General features: G+C 38.6%; 1 pseudogene; it reads left to right on the top strand.

Annotated features, from left to right (window-relative positions):
• LOC132107627 (period circadian protein homolog 2-like) overlaps nt 1-22,703 on the top strand; it is a 68,776-nt pseudogene that overhangs the window by 42,978 nt on the left and 3,095 nt on the right.

The raw sequence follows: 22,703 nt of genomic DNA, 5'->3' as shown, positions 1-22,703 counted from the left end.
ATACATGATATATATATATATATATATATATATATATATATATATATATATATATTAATAGATTTTATCTATTGTAAGTCGCTTTGAATGAAAGCGTCCGTCTGCCAAATGATTATGTAAATATAGGGTGGAACAGTTCAACTTTTTCACAGTTCGGTTTGTTTCACGGTTTTAGAGTCACGTAGGGCTGTGCAAAAAATCGAATGCGATTTTCATGTGCATCTCATCACTAAAGATGCTCCTGTGATTAGAAGTATATCTCCAGCACGTGCGTTCAGATCAGGGTTGCCAGGTTTTCACAACAATCCTACCCAGTTGCTTCTTAAAACTAGTCCAAAACTAGCCCAATCGCGTTTCCAGGAGGTTCCCCGATAAAAATTGCTTCCCGGGTTAAAATATACATTTTTTGGAAGGGTTGCCTTGGTAAAATTCGCATTTTAGGGGCTAAATATCACGTTATTTGTATTGGGGTTGCTTCAAGCCGCGGACATGAAAAACAATCGCAGACTTGGCAACACTGGTTCAGGTGGAGCGGCAGTTACTACACAGAGCTGTAGTCTACCGACAACTAACACAAAATCGTTTTCAAAATCGACAAAGAATCACCTGCGATTTTAACATCGATTTTGTGCTCGGTGTAGTAAATGCCAACCAGTGTTGCCAAGTCTGTGGTTGTTTTTCATGTCCACGGGTCGAAGCAACTCCAATACAAATAACGTGATATTTAGCCCCTAAAATGCGAATTTCGTTTTTTTTCAGTGAACCGTCCCACCCCTAGTAAATATAAATGTAATTCTGACCGACCTGCTCCCTTACTGGCGAACATGGCTGGGATTTTGCAGCAACTTGCTGCATCTGTGGCCAGGGCTTTTCTCCTTTTCTCCGTTCCGTCTCTGCTACTCATTTGCGTTTACGCTCCATTTTTTGCGCGATTTTCTAAGATAAAGCCTGCCTCTGGAAATAGCCAATTAGGCAGTGCTTCGCTGATGTTTGGTCACGTGGTGGTGTCATTTTCACTCCGCGATCACCTGATTCGTAGATTCATAAAACCGTCAATTAATTCGCAGTTGCATACCAGCCTATTGCATGTCAGCCTGATCGACTGCACAGCGGAAGCCGGCAGGCCAGAATGACCGTCAGGCCACCGGGAAATGTCCCGGTGCTCCCGATGGCCAGTCCGCCCCTGCCTGAAACGTGTTGTCTAACCCCAATAGATTTCAGAATGTCTATAAATGCTGATCCCAATGCATCTTTTTCATTATCAACATGGATATTAAAATCACCAACTATTAAAACTTTATCTGCAGCCAGAACTAACCCGGATGTAAAATCACCAAACTCTTTAATAAAGTCTGTATGGTGCCCTGGTGGCCTGTATACAGTAGCCAGTACAAACATAACAGGGGATTTATCATTAACATTTGTTTCTCTGGATAATGTTATATGAAGCACCATTACTTCAAACGAGTTATACTTGAAGCCTGCCCTCTGAGAAATCCTGAAAACGTTGTTATAAATTGAAGCAACACCTCCCCCTTTGCCTTTTAGACACGGCTCATGTTTATAACAGTCTCTTGCTTCATTTCTGAATGAATCATTTGTTGGAATGAATTGGTTGAATGAATGACTGAATGACTCTGTCATTAAGACAGTGACTTGCTGCCACCTACTGGCAGTTTCAGATTCATAATTAGAGTATAATTTCATTAGTATCAGGATAATTTTATATTTCAATATGAAATTTTTTATAAAACAATAATGTCTTTTGAAAATCCATCAATGTCATAGTATAATTTATGCAATTCTAATTGCAATGTAAATGCATTCATGCTGCCACTGAATAGTCTGTGTAAAAATACAACAATAAAACAATGTTATGGCCAAATTGTTGTCTTTTGTGTTATAAATGATGAATCAAAATATTTATTTCTAATTTATTTATACTTTTACAGGTTACTGTCTATTCAATGTTTAATGTCTATTTCTCATTTAACACAATGACGACTTTAAATTATCCTTTGAATGGTAGTGTGTGAGCTCAAATTCACATGCATTTAATTTGTGATTAAATGACACATTTTAATCGCTCTACAGCTCTACAAGCCTACTCTTGCTTGTGTGATATTACTAAAGTGTATAAGTATAAGTCATAAATCTAAGACAAAGAAGCATATGGGGCATTTTTTCCCTCATATCTTAAATTTTAGGGGCATTATAATCAGTTGTTGTCCTGCATCATGTTTCTTTAACAACTACATGCAGTGTAAGATGATGTACAGTTCTGGTCCGAGTGCAATAAATGCATTATTAATTTAGCATGGTATTTTATTTATTTTTTATTATTAATTATGACAACCCTAGTTTCAGTATATATCTGCAATGTAGTGAACCTCTATTGTTCTTTCCACAGTACTGATGGGCAACAAAACCATCCAGGTGTTGATTCAAGAGGAATATTAAATTAAGATTGTGATTCCTGTGTCATTTAACTGTTACTTACAGAGATCACTGAGGATGTTGCAGAAAGCCCAGCCCCTTCTGCACCTGTTAGTGTGCTTTCCACTTCCAAAGTGGAGCAGGAAGCCTATAAGAAGCTGGGACTCACAAAACAGGTGCTGGCAGTGCACACACGGAAAGAAGAGCAAGCATTTCTCAGTCGGTGTAGGGAATGCTTATTGGCATTGCTTACAGTAGCAATGCCACATAAGGGGCGATATATTTATATAGTGATTTTTTTATATATATAAACATTCAGGCATTGTTTATTATTTATTTAAATTCATATGGATTTTGTGCATCTGTGATTTAAAACTTTTTTTTCTTTATTGGTTAAAGCAAGTGTCTCTCCTATATTGTTTTTGTACTCTCTGCAGCATATTACGCGGAGTGTTATACAGCAAACGGCTCCAATTGATCATGACTGTATTGTACCATATATAATATAATATTAAAAATTTATTCAAATAAATTCTATGCTTTTGAAAAAAAAAATAATAAAAAACGATATCATGGTTTCCACAAAAATATTAAGTCACCTCTATTTATATAGCGATTTAAACAAAAAGGAATGCGTCAAAGCAACTGAACAACATTAATTAGGAAAACAATGCAATGCAATGTCAATAATGCAAAATGACAGTTAAAGGCAGTTCATCATTGAATTCAGTGATGTCATCATCTCAGTTCAGTTTAAATAGTATCTGTGCAATCATTTGCAATCAAGACAACGATATCGCTGTAAATGAAGTGACCCCAACTAAGTAAGCCAGAGGCGACAGCGGCAAGGAACCAAAACTCCATCGGTGACAGAATGGAGAAAAAACCTTGGAAGAAATCAGGCTCTTCAGTATAGATTTAAACTGTCTGCCTCCCGAACAATGTGAAGTAGGTTATTCCAGAGTTTAGTCGCCAAATAAGAAAAGGATGTGCCACCCGCCGTTGATTTTGATATTCTAGGTATTATCAAATTACATGAGTATTGAGAATGCAGCGGACGTGGGGGATTATAATGTAACAAGAGCTCATTCAAATACGGAGGTGCTAAACCATTCAGGGCTTTATAAGTAATAAGCAAGATTTTAAAATCTATACGATGTTTAATAGGGAGACAGTGCAGTGTGGACAGAACAAGGCTAATATGGTCATACTTCCTGGTTCTAGTAAGAACTTTAGCTGCTGCATTTTGGACTACCTGGAGTTTGTTTACCAACCGTGCAGAACAACCACCCAATAAAGCATTACAATAATCTAACTTTGAGGTCATAAATGCATGGATTAACATTTCTGCATTTGACATTGAGAGCATAGGCCATAATTTAGATATATTTTTTAGATGAAAAAATGAAGTTTTACAAATGCTAGAAATGTGGCTTTCTAAGGAAAGATTGTTATCAAATAGCACACCTAGTTTCTTAACTGATGACAAAAAATTTACATAGCAGCCATCAAGTCTTAGACAGCTTCTAAGTTATTACATGCAGAGTTTTTAAAGCGATAGTTCACTTTCCAACTAAATTTTGGTATGTTTTAGCTTACTTCAAGGACATCCAAGATGTAGGTTTCTTTGTTTCCGCAGTATTTCCCATTTTGATATTTTTAGGTCAAACCATTCTTGTCTGTGACTCATATAATGGAGGTCTATGGTCACCACCTCAAAGAGCATGCACAGAGGAGTCCACATTAAACAATTCCCCATCGTAAGTACATATTGATGACCTAAGACACGAAACAAATGGTTTGTGTAAGAAAACAAACAGTATTTATATCGTTTTTACCTCTTGTACACAACCACGTCCAACTGATCTGAGTGCACGAGTGCTTCCTGATGTGACGTGTGCGCGCGCTCTGGCTTAGTCTGTGCAAGCGCGGAAAGCGCCGGAAGTGATCTATCGCGCGTGTACGTCACTCATTGTTTACTATTAACCACACGATATGCCATCAATCTGCACTGTCTGAAATATAATACAGTAATTGTAATTAATTAATTTGTTTATAATGCACCCTATAATCGTTGCGATTATAATAAAAATACAACACTCTATTGACAGCGTGCCATTGGGTCCCTCTGGCCTTGGATGTCGCCTCCAGTTTATACGTGGCAAACAAAACACAACGTGCAAAACGCTGCGGCTCAACAGCGGAGAAAACTCAGGATCTTCAGTCAGGCAGGTGTGTGATGCGATACTGTCAATGTCCTCGTTGTCATCCTGTAGCTAGTTGTGGCATTGCTATGTTCCATTCATGACAACATATGTTCTCCACTTCTGTTGGCATCTCACAACACTTGCTACTAAAACACCACCAATTTTGAAGAGATCTCTGTCTCTCTGAGGATTGAAGACATGCTGCAGCAGCGGATGTTTCCTCCATGTCCTGAGTACTTGATCTGTGTATTCTGATTCAAATAAATATGTTTGTGAAAAAAATTTAAGGTTGTCTGTTGATATATTGAAATCGTCTTCCATTGCAATTTCCTGTACGTCTAAATATGTTTAGATCTTCACAGTGAAAGGTAACACTTCCGAAATCTCTGTGTAAACCATAGACAGTAAGTGTAAACAATGAGTGACATACATGCGCGAGAGATCACTTCCGGCGCTTTCCGCGCTTGCGCAGACTAAGCCAGAACGCGCTCACGTCACATCAGGAAGCACTCGCGCCCTCAGATCAGTTGGATGTGGTTGAGTACAAGAGGTAAAATCTATATAAATACTGTTCGTTTTCTTACACAAACCGCTCATTTCATGTCTTAGGTCATCAATGTGTACTTACGATGGGGAATTGTTTAATTTGGATTCCTCTTTGCATGCTCTTTGAGGTGGTGACCATAGACCTCCATTATATGAGTCACAGACAAGAACAGTTTGACCTAAAAATATCAAAATGGTAAATACTGCGGAAACAAAGAAACCTACATCTTGGATGCCCTTGAGGTAAGCTAAAACTTCTCAAAATTTAATTTGAAAGTGAACCATTCCTTTAAGTATAATTAACACCTCTGTTTTTTCAGAATTTAGCAGTAAGAAATTACTCGTCATCCAGTTTTTTATATCGACTATGCATTCCGTTAGTTTTTCAAATTGAAAAAATGAAGTTTTACAAATGCTAGAAATGTGGCTTTCTAAGGAAAGATTGTTATCAAATAGCACACCTAGTTTCTTAACTGATGACAAAAAATTTACATAGCAGCCATCAAGTCTTAGACAGCTTCTAGGTTATTACATGCAGAGTTTTTATTTTATTTATTTATTTATTTATTTTTGTTTTGTGTCTCTAGTGATGCAAAAACAAAACACTTCAAATTTTACAGAGAAATAAAATAATTACAGTGAATGCATTTGAAAAAAAAGAAAATAATTTTTTTTTTTCAATTTTTAAATGAAAAGTGAAGTAAACATATTGCCAAATGTTTTTTTTTTCAGAAACACTAGATGATAGTGATATTGATTTATTAATGTTTCAAATTTAAATTTTATTCAATTTTTTTTTTTTTTTGGTTTAAATATTTTTATTATTAGAAATATTAGCAGATAGTCACTTGTAATTACACTTTTTTAAATACAAACATATATAACTTACATTTTAACAAATAAACATCCCACCCAAAAAAAAAAAAAAAAAAAAAAAAACAGACCCTTAAGTGCTGTCCAGTGGTAACAGTAGGTACTGAAGGCATAATAAACATATTAATCACAAGTATTTAAAAAGGCAATAAAAGGGGACCATATTTTTTCAAATAACACAATCTTGTCTATTAGGGTGTACCTGATTCTTTCCAAATGTAGTGTACTCGTCAACTCTGTCAGCAACAATTTAAGATTTGGAACCTCTTTTTTCTTCCAAAACAAAAGAATAAGTTTTTTGGCAGAGATCAACCCATATGAAACAAACTGTTGTTGTACCCGTGTAAGTCTCAAAAATTCTTCGGAAATTCCAAATATAATTAATATAGGATCTGGTTCAATAGAAATGTGCATTGTATCTGAAAAAACTTGGAATATTTTGTTCCAGAAATTTTATAATTTTGGACACAAGACAAAGCTATGAGACAGGCTGGCCTCTAAAAATTGACATTTGTCACACAGTGGAGACACTTCTGGAAATATTTTATGAAGTTTACACTTGGAATAATGAAGCCTATGAAGCACTTTAAACTGAATAAGACAATGTCTTGCATTAATGGAACATCTGTGGACCAGTTCAAGACTTTGTTCCCAGATTTCATTAGGAATTTCTACTGCAAGTTCTTCTTCCCAGGCAGATTTAATGTTCTCCATAGATGGACTCTTCAGCTGTTCTAAGCCCTTATAAAGCCGGGAGATGTTACTTCCATCTCTTAGACATCTTTCCAGAAATGTGTCCAGGTACATGGGTGTAGCGGTGACATAATTAGCAATATTACACTTCACAAAGTCTCTTATTTGAAGGTACCTAAAGAAGTGATTAGAAGGAATACTGTATTTCTCACAGAGCTGCTGAAAGGAAGCAAATTTTCCATTTATATATAAGTCCCCTATGTTTCTTAACCCTACATTTTTCCAAAACTCAAATGCTCTATCTAACATTGAAGGAAAAAGAGGGGTTGGCTGAGATAGAGAGTAAAAATGACATTTGGGTGAACTTAAAATGTGTCTTTAACTGTTTCCAAATACGAACAGAGTTATGAATGACAGGGTTATGATTATAAAGTGAACTAGCTATACCTTTGGGTGATAAAAGTATTGCATTAATAGAATATGGGAGACATTCCTCCTGTTCCAACACCAACCAGTTCTCCTCCACTGGAGTAAAATCTATCCATGACGTCAAGGCCCTCAGGTTTGCAGCCCAATAATAATAAAGAAAATTAGGTAGGGCAAGCCCTCCCTGTATTTTGGGTTTACACAAGTGGTGCTTAGAAATCCTATGGGCTTTATAGTTCCAGACAAAGGGAACCAGGATAGTGTCCAGTTTTTAAAAAAAAGATTTGGGCAGAAATACAGGAATGTTCTGCACTATATACAAAAATTGTGGGAGAAATATCATCTTAATTGCGTTTACCCTACCCACAAGAGAAATAGGAAGTGTTCTCCAGAAATTGATCATGGATTTTAGTGTAGTTAACAGGGGTTGAAAATTGGCCTCAAATAAACTGGAAAACTTTTTTGTCACCTGAATTCCTAGATATGTAAACTGTTCTGAAGAAATTTTAAAGGGTAAATGCTGAAGCCAAGAAGAATCTTTGATAGTAACTGGCATCAACACACTCTTGTCCCAATTAATTTTATATCCTGCAAATGTACCATAGTAATTTATCAGATTAAGGATATTTGGAATGCTGCTATTGGGCTCAGAAATGAATAAAATGACATCATCTGCGTATAATGCCACTTTATTATCAGTACTTCTGGTTTTATAGCCTTTAATTCCAGTATGTGATCTAATAGCCTCAGCTAAAGGCTCAATCGCTAATGCAAACAAAAGTGGTGACAGTGAACATCCCTGTCTTGTACCTCTGTGTAATTCAAAACGAGAAGACATTGTTTGATTTGTGAGAATTCTTGCACACGGACTAGAGTACAACAATTTAATCCATGAAATGAAATTATATCCGAGATTAAATTTCTTCAATACGGCAAATAGGTAAGGCCATTCAATTTGATCGAATGCCTTCTCTGCATCCAATGACAAAATGGCTAGATCTTGCTGCAAGCCTCTCGAAGAATAAATTATGTTAAAAAGACGCCTTAAGATTAGAGGAAGAGTTACGTTTTGGTATGAAGCCCTTTTGATCTGGATGAACCAAATTTCTAATTACTGTGTTTAGTCTGCATGCTAAAGTTTTTGCTAGAATTTTTTGATCTGTGTTTAAGAGTGAAATAGGTCTATAAGAACCCAGTTCCTCTGGGTTCCTTCCTTTTTTTGGGACTACAGTAATAATTGCCTCGTTTAGTGAGGACGGCAGAGACTGGTCTATAAATGCCTGTTTATAAACCCTATGTAAATAAGGTGAAAGTAATTCGTTGCAGGCTTTATAAAATTCATTACAAAATCCATCTGGACCCGGTGTTTTACATCCTTTAAGAGATTTTATCGTACCTGATATTTCTTCAATAGTAATTTCTGCGCCTAACTCCTCCATTTGCTCTTGATTTAATGAGGGTAGATTTTGTTGGTCTAGAAACTGAGCAATAACTGAAAAGTGACGTGACATTCAGCCAAGTATGGTGACCCATACTCAGAATTTGTGCTCTGCATTTAACCCATCCGTAATGCACACACACAGAGCAGTGAACACACACACACACTGTGAGCACACACCCGAAGCAGTGGGCAGCCATTTATGCTGCGGCGCCCGGGGAGCAGTTGGGGGTTCGATGCCTTGCTCAAGGGCACCTAAGTCGTGGTATTGAAGGTGGAGAGAGAACTGTACATGCACTCCCCCCACCCACAATTCCTGCCGGCCCGGGACTCGAACTCACAACCTTTCGATTGGGAGTCCGACTCTCTAACCATTAGGCCACGACTTCCCCCCCAAAAAAAATAAAGAGACACTTTTACACATTAGTGAAAGTGAAAGTGAAACTGTAGGATCAATAGTTCCTTTCGACGAATACAGTGCTTCATAAAATGCTTGAAACCTACTATTTATATCCTTAGAGGCAGTAAGAAATTCTCCTGTGTCTGATTTGATTTTGTATATTGTTCGTTCAGATGCTATTTTACGAAGTTGTCGAGCTAACAGTTTTTGAGGTTTATCACCAAATTCAAAGTATTTTTGTTTTACATACTGAAAGGATTTAGAAATTTTAGAACAGAGAATTTGATTCAATTTATATTTAAATGCACAATTTTTTTTATATTTTTCAATACATGGCTGTTTAGCATTTTCCATATCTAACTCGTGAATTTGAACTTCCAATGCCTCGACTTCAGCCCTATTTCTCTTTCTCTGAAATGCTTGATAAGATATAATACAACCCCTGATGTATGCTTTAAATGTGTCCCATAACACTCCCATAGAAATGTTGGGCTTGTCGTTAAATTCAAAAAAGGTTTTAATGTCTTGTTTTAAGTGATTAATAAAGACTCTGTTTGTAAGTAAATGAGAATTAAGCCTCCAATTTCTTTGTAGTTTCTCCACATTATCTATTTTAATAGAAAAGGTCACCGGACTGTGATCGGATATAATAATATTATGATATTTAGCAGTACAAACCTGTGGCATGAGTTTACCATCCAGAATGAAATAATCTATTTGTGTATATAGATTATGAGCTTGAGAATGAAAAGAGTATTCCCTAGCCGTTGGATAGAGAATTCTCCACACATCAAACATATTTGAATTAGTTATATATGAATTCATAAATTTACCGGAATTTGAACTAACTATTTTTGTGGAGTAGGATTTATCTAAGTACGGGTCTAGTACACAGTTAAAATCACCCCTAAATATGAGATTTGTATCTGAAATATTTGGAATTAGATCAAACACTTTTTTGAAGAACTCAGGGTTATCATAATTTGGTCCATAAGCATTGACTAATGTCAATGGCACAGAAAATACTTCTCCAACAACAATTACATATCTCCCATCTTTATCTGAAATGGTCAAATTATGTTTAAATGGAACTCCTTTACGGATAAGGATAGCTGTTCCTCTAGATTTAGCAGAGAAATTGGAATGATACATTTGTCCAATCCACTTGCATCTCAGTCTAACCTGGGCAGCACGATTTAAATGAGTCTCTTGTAGAAATATGATATCTGAAAACAGTGATTTTAGATGAGACAATATTTTAACCCTTTTAACTGGTTCATTCAGACCTTTTACATTCCAAGTAGAGAAATTTAAAGACACCCCGTTTGCATTTACCTTATTAAGCATGAACTGCGATTACAACAGAAAATAACAATCTGTTCTGACAAGTTACCTACACACCGGTAGATGATACCATGGAAACCTTTAGCACTGACCCACCCACCCAACAAAACGTTTAATAACAGAACATGTTCAGCTGTTACAGGAACAAATGTACAGCACAACTTACCACAAAGTCGAAGGCAATAAAAAGGTATAGTAAAAAACAAATAGAAAAGAAAAGCCGCCTTCCGCATTTTACTTTGCAGAGACTTCGCAAAAGTCCAACAGTGAGCCCGCTAAATAACAGAAACTTAAACAAAACAACAGGCTTGACGTCTCTGAATTCTTATCCGACATTTACTTATCTGTGCCAAACTGTTCGATTGCAAATTTCCATGCATCGTTCGCGTCGGTGAAAAGCTTCTCTCCCTCGCTGTATGTCACCCGGAGCTTTGCTGGATACAGAATGCCAAACTTAACACCGGGTTTATCCCGAAGGATTTGTCTTACTCTGGAAAAGGCTGCCCGACGTTTGACCACAGTCGAAGGATAGTCTCTGAAGATCTGAATGGAGCGACCGTTAAAGGTTAGCTTTCTCTGTGACGACACTTTGCGCATGATGTTTTCCATGATATGGCCATGGTGTATTCGAGCAATGAATTGCCGCGGCGGGTCAGTGTCCTCAGGCCGGGAACGAAGAGCTCGGTGCGCACGATCCAGAACAGGCAGCTCGTCCAATCCAAGCACCTCCATGAGCAGTTTAGCCACAAACTCTCTAGCACCTTGACCGTTTTCCATTCCTTCTCGGATTCCCGCGATTCTTATATTTTGCCTCTTGGAACGGCCTTCTAGATCGATGCATTTTTCCGTTAATTCTGACACCTGCTCGGACAGACTTTTAACTTGAACTTGTAATTTCGTAACCGCTTCTGTTGAGGCCGTAGCATTCTGTTCAAGATGCTCGAGAGTTGAACGATGGTCGTTTATGGTTTGATGAATTGCATCAAACTTCGCGTCAATTTTCTTTTCCAGCGTCGCTATTTCTCCTTTCAAACTTTCTTTAATATCAGTTTTAACCTTGCCCAGCTCCACTCGGAGAGATTCAATTGCAAGCAGTACCGGGTCGTTACTTGCTGTTGAGCTGGCCTCTTCCAGTGAGCCCGCGGTCTCGGCCGAACTTTCTCCCTCAGCGACATCTTTCTTTCCTGGTTTCTTCGACGGCATTTATAAACACGTAAATTGCAATTTATGTTAAGCGTATGCAACTCTATAAAGGATTCGAGAGCACTTACAAGCTTTATGTTGCCTTGTTTTAATGAAATTTTAATGAAAATTAGCGGAGCTACAAAATCCACGTTCTTACTCCATCATCAACCCGGAAGTCCCCTCCATGCAGAGTTTTTAAAGCGATAGTTCACTTTCCAACTAAATTTTGGTATGTTTTAGCTTACTTCAAGGACATCCAAGATGTAGGTTTCTTTGTTTCCGCAGTATTTCCCATTTTGGTATTTTTAGGTCAAACCGTTCTTGTCTGTGACTCATATAATGGAGGTCTATGGTCACCACCTCAAAGAGCATGCACAGAGGAGTCCAAATTAAACAATTCCCCATCGTAAGTACACATTGATGACCTAAGACACGAAACAAACGGTTTGTGTAAGAAAACAAACAGTATTTATATTGTTTTTACCTCTTGTACACAACCACGTCCAACTGATCTGAGTGCGCGAGTGCTTCCTGATGTGACGTGTGCGCGCGCTCTGGCTTAGTCTGTGCAAGCGCGGAAAGCGCCGGAAGTGATCTCTCGCGCGTGTACGTCACTCATTGTTTACTATTAACCACACGATATGCCATCAATCTGCACTGTCTGAAATATAATACAGTAATTGTAATTAATTAATTTGTTTATAATGCACCCTATAATCGTTGCGATTATAATAAAAATACAACACTCTATTGACAGCGTGCCATTGGGTCCCTCTGGCCTTGAATGTCGCCTCCAGTTTATACGTGGCAAACAAAACACAACGTGCAAAACGCTGCGGCTCAACAGCGGAGAAAACTCAGGATCTTCAGTCAGGCAGGTGTGTGATGCGATACTGTCAATGTCCTCGTTGTCATCCTGTAGCTAGTTGTGGCATTGGTATGTTCCATTCATGACAACATATGCTCTCCACTTCTGTTGGCATCTCACAACACTTGCTACTAAAAAACCACCAATTTTGAAGAGATCTCTGTCTCTCTGAGGATTGAAGACATGCTGCAGCAGCGGATGTTTCCTCCATGTCCTGAGTACTTGATCTGTGTATTCTGATTCAAATAAATATGTTTGTGAAAAAAATTTAACGTTGTCTGTTGATATATTGAAATCGTCTTCCATTGCAATTTCCTGTACGTCTAAATATGTTTAGATCTTCACAGTGAAAGGTAACACTTCCGAAATCTCTGTGTAAACCATAGACAGTAATGCAAACAATGAGTGACATACATGCGCGAGAGATCACTTCCGGGCGCTTTCCGCGCTTGCACAGACTAAGCCAGAACGCGCTCACGTCACATCAGGAAGCACTCGCGCCCTCAGATCAGTTGGATGTGGTTGAGTACAAGAGGTAAAATCTATATAAATACTGTTCGTTTTCTTACACAAACCGCTCATTTCGTGTCTTAGGTCATCAATGTGTACTTACGATGGGGAATTGTTTAATTTGGACTCCTCTGTGCATGCTCTTTGAGGTGGTGACCATAGACCTCCATTATATGAGTCACAGACAAGAACGGTTTGACCTAAAAATATCAAAATGGTAAATACTGCGGAAACAAAGAAACCTACATCTTGGATGCCCTTGAGGTAAGCTAAAACTTCTCAAAATTTAATTTGAAAGTGAACCATTCCTTTAAGTATAATTAACACCTCTGTTTTTTCAGAATTTAGCAGTAAGAAATTACTCGTCATCCAGTTTTTTATATCGACTATGCTTTCCGTTAGTTTTTCAAATTGGTATGTTTCGCCGGGCTGCAAAGATATATAGAGCTGAGTATCATCAGCTTAACAGTGAAAGCTATCACTGTTTTTCCTGATGATATCTCCAAAGGGTAACATGTAAAGCGTGAAGTGTAATGGTCCTAGTACTGAGCCTTGAGGTACTCCATACTGCATTTGTGATCGATATGATTACCTCTTCATTCACTACTACGAATTGATGGCGGTCATATAAGTACGATTTAAACTATGCTAATGCACTGCATTAATGCCAATAAAGTGTTCTAGACTTTGCAAAAGAATGTTGCGGTCAATGGTATCGAACGCAGCACTAAGATCCAATAGCACTAATAGAGAGATACAACCACGATCAGATGATAAGAGCAGGTCATTTGTAACTCTAAGGAGAGCAGTCTCAGTTCTGTGATATGGTCTAAATCCTCACAGATACCATTTTTCTCTGAGAAGAAATATAATTGTGAGGACTCTACCTTTTCTAGTATCTTGGACAGAAAAGGGAGATTCAAGATCTATAATTAACTAGTTCTTTGGGGTCAAGTTGTGGTTTTTTGATTAGAGGCTTAATAACAGCCAGTTTGAAGGTTTTTTGGACATATCCTAATGACAATGTGAAATTAATAATAGTCAGAAGAGGATCTATGACTTCTGGAAGCACCTCTTTTAGGAGCTTAGATGTAATAGGGTCTAACATACATGTTGTTGGTTTACATGATTTATCAACTTTATACAATTCTTCCTCTCCTATAGTAGAGAATGAGTAGAACTGTTCCTCAGGAGTCTGATGCAATACTGTACCTGATGGCTGAATGGTTACAATTTTATCTCTAATAGTATCGATTTTACAACACTTGTTGCTTTATTTTTAGTTAATTTAGCCACTGTATTGAATAAATACCTAGGGTTAAAAAAAAAATTATTCTACAAGTGATGAAATGTAATCAGATCTAGCAGTTTTTAATGTTTTTCTGTAGAATAGGTTACTTTCCTGCCAAGCAATACGAAATACCTCTAGTCTCGTTTTCTTCCAGATGCGCTCCATTTTTCGGGCTGCTCTCTTTAGGGTGTGTATGTGCTCATTGTACCATGGTGTCAGACTGTTTTTCTTAACCTTCCTTAAGCGTAAAGGAGCAACCGTATTTAAAATGCTAGAAAAGAGAGAGTCGGAATTCGGATACATCAGGAAGATTACTTACAAAGCAGGCTTTTGTGGTAGAAGTGATGGTTCTACAATGCTTGTAACAAGAAGTAGAATTTACAGTTTTAGCTATATGAAGTTTGCACAAATCTAAATAATGATCTGAGAAATCATCACTTGGCTGCATAATTTCAACACCATCAACATCAATTCCATGTAACGGTATTAAATCTAGAGTATGATTTCGACAATGAGTAGGTCCTGAGACATGTTGTCTAACCCCAACAGTTCAGAATGTCTATAAATGCTGATCCCAATGCATCTTTTTAATTATCTAAATGTATATTAAAATCACCAACTATTAAAACTTAATCTGCAACCAGCACTCGGATTTAAAAAACAGCAAACTCTTTAACAAAGTCTGTATGGTGCCCTGGTGGCCTGTATACAGTAGCCATTATAAACATCACAGGAGATTAATCATTAACATTTGTTTCTCTGGATAATGTTATATGAAGCACCATTACTTCAAACGAGTTATACTTGAAGCCGGCTCTTTGAGAAATCCTGAAAACATTGTTATAAATTGAAGCAACAACTCCCCCTTTGCCTTTTGGACGTGGCTCATGATCATAACAGTAATCTTGGGGGGTAGACTCATTTAAAATAATGTAATCATCAGGTTTTAGCCAGGTTTCTGTCAAACAGTGCACATCTAGATTATGATCAGTGATCATATTATTTACAAATAGTGCTTTCGTAGAAAGGGACCTGATATTTAATAAGCCAAGCTTTATCATTTGTTTATCCGTATTGAATCTGTTTTTTGTTTGTTGAATCTCAATTAAATTGTTACTCTTAAATTGGTTTGGACATTTTTTTGTATTTTTTAGTTTGGTGAACAGATACAGTCTCTATAGTGTGATATCTAGGTGAAAGAGTTTCTATGTGCTGAGAATTAACTGACTTCTGTGAAATGAGGCGGCTAGCAGACGGTCGGTTTAGCCAGTCGGTCTCTTTCCTGTTAGTCAAGTTCACACTCTAAGACTATGTGCCATATTTCTAGAGAGAAGAGCAGCACCACCCCAAAAGGGATGAAGACCATCTCTTTTCAACAGGTCAGGTCTGCCCCAAAAGCTCATCCAATTGTCTATGAAACCTATGTTTTTCTGCGTGTACCACTTAGACATCCAGCCTTTGAGTGATGACAATCTGCTATGCATCTCATCACCACGGTAAGCAGGGAGGGGACCGGAGCATATCACAGTGTCTGACATCATACTTGCAAGTTGTCACACCTCTTTAATGTTATTTTTAGTGATCTCTTACTGGCGAAGTCGAACATCATTAGCGCTGGTATGAATAACAATCTTACTGTATTTACGTTTAGCATTAGCCAGCACTTTTAAATTTGCAAGATGTCAGATGCTCTGGCTCCTGGTAAACATTTGACTATGGTGGCTGGTGTTTCTATATTCACATTCCATACAATAGAATCTCTAATAACTAGAGCACTTTCATCAGGTTTCTCAGTGGGTGCATCACTGAGTAGGGAGAACCTGTTTAATGTTTTGATCGGAACAGAAGATTGATGTTTTGACCCGCGACTATGCCGCCTCACTGTCACCCAGTTGCCCTGCTGCAGGGGCTCTGTTGCCAGAACTGAACAATGTACAGGATTCCCTGAGCTAGACGCACCGAAAGCCATATCTAGAACCCTCACATTCTTACTGTCCTCAGTTAAAGTTTGGATGCGTGTCTCTAATTCTGAAATCTTCTCTATCAGCCTAACTATTTCTCTGCATTTATCACATGTGAATCCCTCATCACCGACAGAGATAAGATAAACTGTACATGTGGCAAGCAGTGCAAATAACAATAGCAGGAGAAACCATTACTCACTGTGCTTGATGAAATATTCTTACCACAGTTGTTTGATGAACTTGTGAAAAACCAGAGAGCGATGGTAGAGAGACATCAGAGGAGAAAATAAAACAGCGATAGGCACGAATGGAAACACTAATGACAAGCTAACGAGTGCTAACGCGATGTAGGTGCACTACACTCACGGATTTTAAATAAAAGTAAATGATCAAATTAATCAGATTAGATTGATAGATAATATCATAAATATGGTGGGAATTAAGTTATATTGATCACTTTAAACAACATAGAGTGATAGTAAGAAGGATTCTACAGAGAAAACAAAGCTACACAGAACTACGATCACAAACAGCAGCAGGAAGTAGGAATAACACTGTCCCTATTTGTAATTAAGCAGCACAACTATTTTCAAAATTGATAATAATCAATACTCAAGTTTTTCTGAGTACCAAATCAAATATAAATTATTTAAGTTTATTAAAATAAAAACATTTTAAAATGAACAGTATTTTTTTAAAATAGAGAACAGGATTACTGTAATTTTGATAAAATGCAGTGAACATGGGTGTTCTTTCAAAAACTGTAAATATACACAGTGCTGTCAAGTCGCCTTTATTTATATAGTGCTTTTAACAATACATATTGTGACAATGCAACTGAACAGCATTAAATAAGAAAATGGTGTGTCAATTACGCAAAAAGGAACTTCATCACTGAAAATAGTATCTGTGCAATCAAGTCAACGATATCACTGGAAATTAAGTGTCCCCAACTAAGCGAGTGAGAGGCGACAGCGGCAAGGAACCAAAACTGCATCGGTGACAGAATGAAAAAAAACGAGACGAGACCAGCAGTTCAATTCCAGGCTGCAGCAAAGTCAGGCTGTGCAGAAGAATCATCTGTTCCCTGTGGACTTATACCTGTGGCCGTCTAGGAGAAAAGTTTTCTTGACTGTGGATCTGTCTCTGGGGCTCAACTAGTTGTCCTGGTCTCCACTGACATTCAGGGCTGTAGAGGTCCTCTCTAGGTGCTGATCCACCATCTGGGCTGGATATGTACTGGATCCGAGTGATTGCAGTGACCATCTTCTCTGGATACAGACTGGATCTGGTGGCTACGGTGACCTTGGAATAAGAAAGAAACAGATTAATATTAACGTAGATGCCATTCTTCTGACGATGTAGCAAGTACATCATGTGCTATGGGAAGTGTGCCCGGTTCCGGTTTTCCTAATTAATGCAGCTTAAAAAATCTTTGACAGATTTGAATATTAGAAATGTGTTAGTGTGTTATGTGTACACCAGGTTAAAGAGGTGGGTTTTTAATCTAGATTTAAACTGACAGAGTGTATCTGCCTCCCGAACAATGTTAGTAGGTTATTCCAGAGTTTGGCCACTAAATAGGAAAAGGATCTGCCACACGCAGTTGAGATTTTTGTATGTACAAGGAGTTAGACAACAGAGATCTCACCATCATCCAGTTTGTCTGGAATGACATGAAGAATCAGAACTGAAAAAAAAGAAGAACTGTGAAAGAAGCCTACCTGCAAAGCTCCCTGAAAAACTGTGCTAGTGTAGAGTACCTAGGACAAAAGCTGTTTTATACACAAAGGATCATCACACCAAGTGTTCATTTGATTTGGTTAATAGAAGTTAATTGATAAATATTTATGACATTATTTTTGAAAGCATCCTCACTTTAAATCATTTGTAATTTGTGGGTAGGTTTCTTGAAGCATCTTGTAAACATTGCCACAGTTCTTCAGGATTTAGTCTGTCTCTGTTTTTTTTTTTGTTTGTTTGTTTGTTTTTCTCATGTCATTCCAGACAGACTGGATGAGGATTAGTTAAGATCTCTGTGGAGCACTGGCTGTTGTCAGACTCTTTATATATACAAAATCTCACTGAGAGTGACAGAGTGAAAAATTTGCGTAATGTAAAGGGTTTTATGAATCCTGAGAAATTTCTGTCCCTCAATTGAAAGTCCATTCCACCAAGTTCATAAAAAAATGATGAACATATTTAATATAGGCTTTTATTAAAATATTAAAGTTTTGATTGAATGGACTTCTATGAGCTTATTGTAACAGAGCTGATCAATCAATGAGTAAATTAAGACAAATAAAAATTTTCATAAAATAATTAAAAGGTATATTAGGCAAGGCAAGTTTTTTATATAATTCATTTCATACACAATGGTAATTCAAAGTGCTTTTCATAAAAGAGAAGAGAAAAAAACACTAAAACAAGGAAATTAAAAACATAATTAAAGAATAGAAAATAATTATACATAAAATATAGTGCAATCAGTTCAGACATTACACAGTACTCATTTACAGCTTAACAGATGAGTTTTGAGTCTGCATTTAAATGTGACTAATGTTTTAGCAAATCTCATCTCTTCTGGAAGCTGATTCTAACTGTGGGTGGCATAATAAGTAAAAGCGAACTCCCCTTGTTTTGGGGGAACCTTTGGTATTTCTAACTGACTCAATCCTAATGATCTGAGTAGTCTGTTAGGTTTATATTCAGCGAACTTATCTGCTATGTATGTAGTTCCTAGGCCATTGAGTGATTTATAAACAAGTAAAAATACTTTAAAATCAGTCCTAAATGTAACAAACCCAATGTAAGGACCTAAGGACTGGTGTGATATGCTCAGATTTTCTGAATTCTGAACTCTAGTCAGAATTCTGGCAGCGTCGTTCTTAATTATCTGCTGCTCTCTAATGGTCTTCTTGGGAAGGCTGGTGATAAAAGCATTAAAGAGTTTCTCCAAGTCTTGACTGGAAACAAAACATGTAATTCTTGCAATGTTTTTTAGATGATAGTATGCTGATTTAGTTATTGTTACAACACAACATAAAAGCTTTTAAAGTTCACCATTTTGAGTGTTTAAAACCTATGTGATCCAGACATTGTTCTCACTTTTCTTCAGTATTTATGTACTTCCAACTGAATTGGAACATTGAATAGAATGTGGGGTGCCATCTCTTCCTCGATCCAGTTGGAGGGGAGTGTTAAGGATTCTCTGCCCAAGCCATCAAATGGATGTCATTAGAGAAAGAATGCCATTCCAGAGCAAAATAAAATGTGTAGATTTAGCTGCAAACATTTAAAAAACCTAGAATCCAAAAAAAAGAGAAAAAAGAAGAATGAATAAGCTCCATTTTCCCATTCCCAATCCTAGACCCTTATGATCTCCTACAATTTATTTGATGTAATGACACAAGGGAGCACATTTTGTATCTTAAAATGACAAGTGGTGGCACCTTACAGTCTGAAATACAGATTTTTAATATATTTTTTAAATAGTCCATAGGATTTACTTTATACTAATTTTCCTGTCTCTCTCTCTCTCTTTCTCTGTCCCTTACTCTTTCTCGGCCCTCTTGGCGGCTACAGGAGCTTGTGGATCCAAAGCAGGAGCAGGTGTTCCTGTCACAAAGGCCCCCACCAAGAAAATCTGGCGAACCAAAAAGTTAAAGAAAGCATGCACAAAACATCCTGATTCATCAGAAAATGCTGCATCTCAGCAAAGACCTCTCCCATCCCTGCAGGGCTTAAACCAGTCATCTTGGTCCCCCTCTGAGACATCACAGTCTGGGCTTTCAGTTCCATTTCCAAGTGTGGTACCAGGATATCCTCTCTACCCTATAGTTCCCTCTGTTGCCCCACCCCAAGCCCCTACAGGAGTAGCAGAGTTCCAGAACACTCAGGCCACACCCTCTACGACTGCATATCCTACACCCTTAGTCACACCAGTTGTAGCATTTGTTTTGCCCGGTTTTATGTTGCCACAGATAGGCACAGCACCTCGCTCTCCCTTCTGTGCTGATGCTCAAGAAGCCTACAGTACACTCTTTCAGAACCAGCAAGCCTACAATACCCAGCAACCCTTGCAGCCTAAACAAGTCTACACCGGCCAAAAAGCATTTCAGACACAACAAGCCTACAGCACCACACAGCACCTTCAAAACCCTCTAGGCTGCAGTTCTAGTACTCACTATTGCTTTCAGACCCATACCTCCTTCACTTCACGGCAGCCAGCATTTACACCCCAGACACATTTTCAGTATGGAATGGCATCTGACCCAAAACACTCCGCCATTGAGTCCACAGAGTTTCATTCTCCTTTGCCTCCTTCTCAACCGCCCCCAGTTTTTGAGTCTCGCTGTAGTTCTCCATTGCAGCTGGACTTACTTCAGATGGGGGAAAAGCAGCAATCTCATTCCGCAGCACCCCAGTCCAACACCCAGGGTAATTGCAGTTTAGTACAGGACAAAAACAACTCATTCATCGATAACACTTGTTCTGCGATAGATGACTTACAGCAGGTAAAGGGCTAAAAACATATGGACAATTTTGAACGCGCACACCTTGCAAGTCATGAACTTGATGAATTCCGTCTTTCACCTGATTTTCTTTGGCTACTCTTCCAGGAATATTGTTTGGGTAACGGTGGCGACCACTCCTCATCCAGCAGCGTGTTGGATCTGTTGTTGCTGGAAGACTCTCATTCTGGCATGGGCTCTGCCATGTCAGCATCTACTGGCTCAACTACCAATGACTGCAACACTTCTAATAGTGGAACAGGTAACTGCAATTTAATGCTTCACATTAACATCAACACATTAATTAAAAAAAAATACTTAAAAGGATAGTTCACTTTGAAATTAAATTTTGGTATGTTTTAGCTTACCTCAAGGGCATCCAAGAAGTAGGTGTCTTTGTTTCCGCAATAGTTTCAATTTAGATATTTTTAGGTCAAACCGTTCTTGTCTGTCAATCATTTAATGCAGGTCTATGGTCACCACCTCAAAGAGCATGCACCAAAATAAGTCCAAATTAAACAATTCCCCATCGTAAGTACATATTGCTGGCCTAAGACACGAAACGAGTGGTTTGTATGAGGAAACGAACAGTATTTATATAGTTTTTACCTCTTATACACAACTACGTCCAAGTGATCTGAGGGTGTGCGTGCTTCCTGGCGTGTGATGTGTGCGCGCTTTCTGGCTAGTCCGCGTAAGTGCCGGAAAGCACCGGAAGTGATCTCTAGCACGTGTACGTCACTCATTGTTTACTGTTTACCACGCGATACGCCACCAATCTGCACTGTCAGAAATATAATGCAGTATTTGTTATTAATTGGTTTATAATGCACCCTATAATTGTTGCGATAATATTAAAAATGCAACACATTACTCTATTGACAGCATGCCATTGGGTCCCTCCGGCCTTGGACGTCGCCTCCAGTTTATACGTGGCATACTAAACACAATGTGCAAAATGCTGTGGCTCAATAGCGGAGAAAACTCAGTCAGGCAGGTGTGTGATCTTCAGTCAGGCAGGTGTGTGATGCTATACTGTCAATGTCCTCATCTTTGTCTTGTAGTTGTGGCATTGCTATGTTCCATTCCTGACAACATATGCTCTCCACTTCTGTTGGCATCTCACAACACTTGCTACTGAAACACCACCAATTTTGAAGAGATCTCTGTCTTTCTGAGGCTTGAAGACGTGCTGCTGCAGCAGATGCTTCCTCCATCGCTCTGAGCCCTTGATCTGTGTATTCTGGTTAAAATAAATATGGTTGTGAAAAAATTTTAACGTTGTCTGTTGATAATGTGACGAGCATTCCCGGAGGAATCAGCGTCGCCCTGGCAACCAACAGAAAGCACCTGCACGTCCTCATCACCGGCTGATCGTTCACAGCTGCTCCCCATCAGCCTGCACACTCTTAAGCAGCACACGCTTCACTCAGTGGAGGTTCTCGAACCGAATGCAACGCTGGTCTAATCCCTCTCTAATTTCTTCGCAGAAAGCAGCGAGTGACCGACAGCCCACTCACTTTGGAGCACGTCAGGACACCCACTTTCACCTTGATTGGTACCGAAGAGCACGGAGAGAACACGGGAAGCACCAGCCACCAGAAAGCGGATCAGCTCACTTCACCAGGCACCCTACACTTATAAATAAATCCACCCTCCGGGGCACTTAATTCATGCACCCCTTGTCGAATGATTCTTCACCCCGTGACAATATTATATGAAAAGCCCAACGCGCCTCTCCTCGTGAGACTGGTCTCTTCACTGTGCATGCACACTGGTGTCCTCGTGGGTCCAGGAAGGGTGCGTTGAGGAATTCCCGCACCACCAGAGACGTGAGCTGCCGGACCCGCGATCCGGATAAGAATCACACCCGTTTACACGGCCGTCAGGCCTGGATGCCGGGCCGTCCATCCCTTGCAATCGCCACGGCCTACGAGAATGATGTGACCGCTAGACGCAGCCGCCGCCCCTTGCACCCAGACCGGAGAGGGGGCCACCGGACTCCGCC

This window comes from Carassius carassius, chromosome 28 (genome assembly GCF_963082965.1).
Source record: "Carassius carassius chromosome 28, fCarCar2.1, whole genome shotgun sequence".
Taxonomy (NCBI): Eukaryota; Metazoa; Chordata; class Actinopteri; order Cypriniformes; family Cyprinidae; genus Carassius; species Carassius carassius.
The sequence above is the reverse complement of the archived record's forward strand: the minus strand, read 5'-3'. Positions and strand labels throughout refer to the sequence as shown.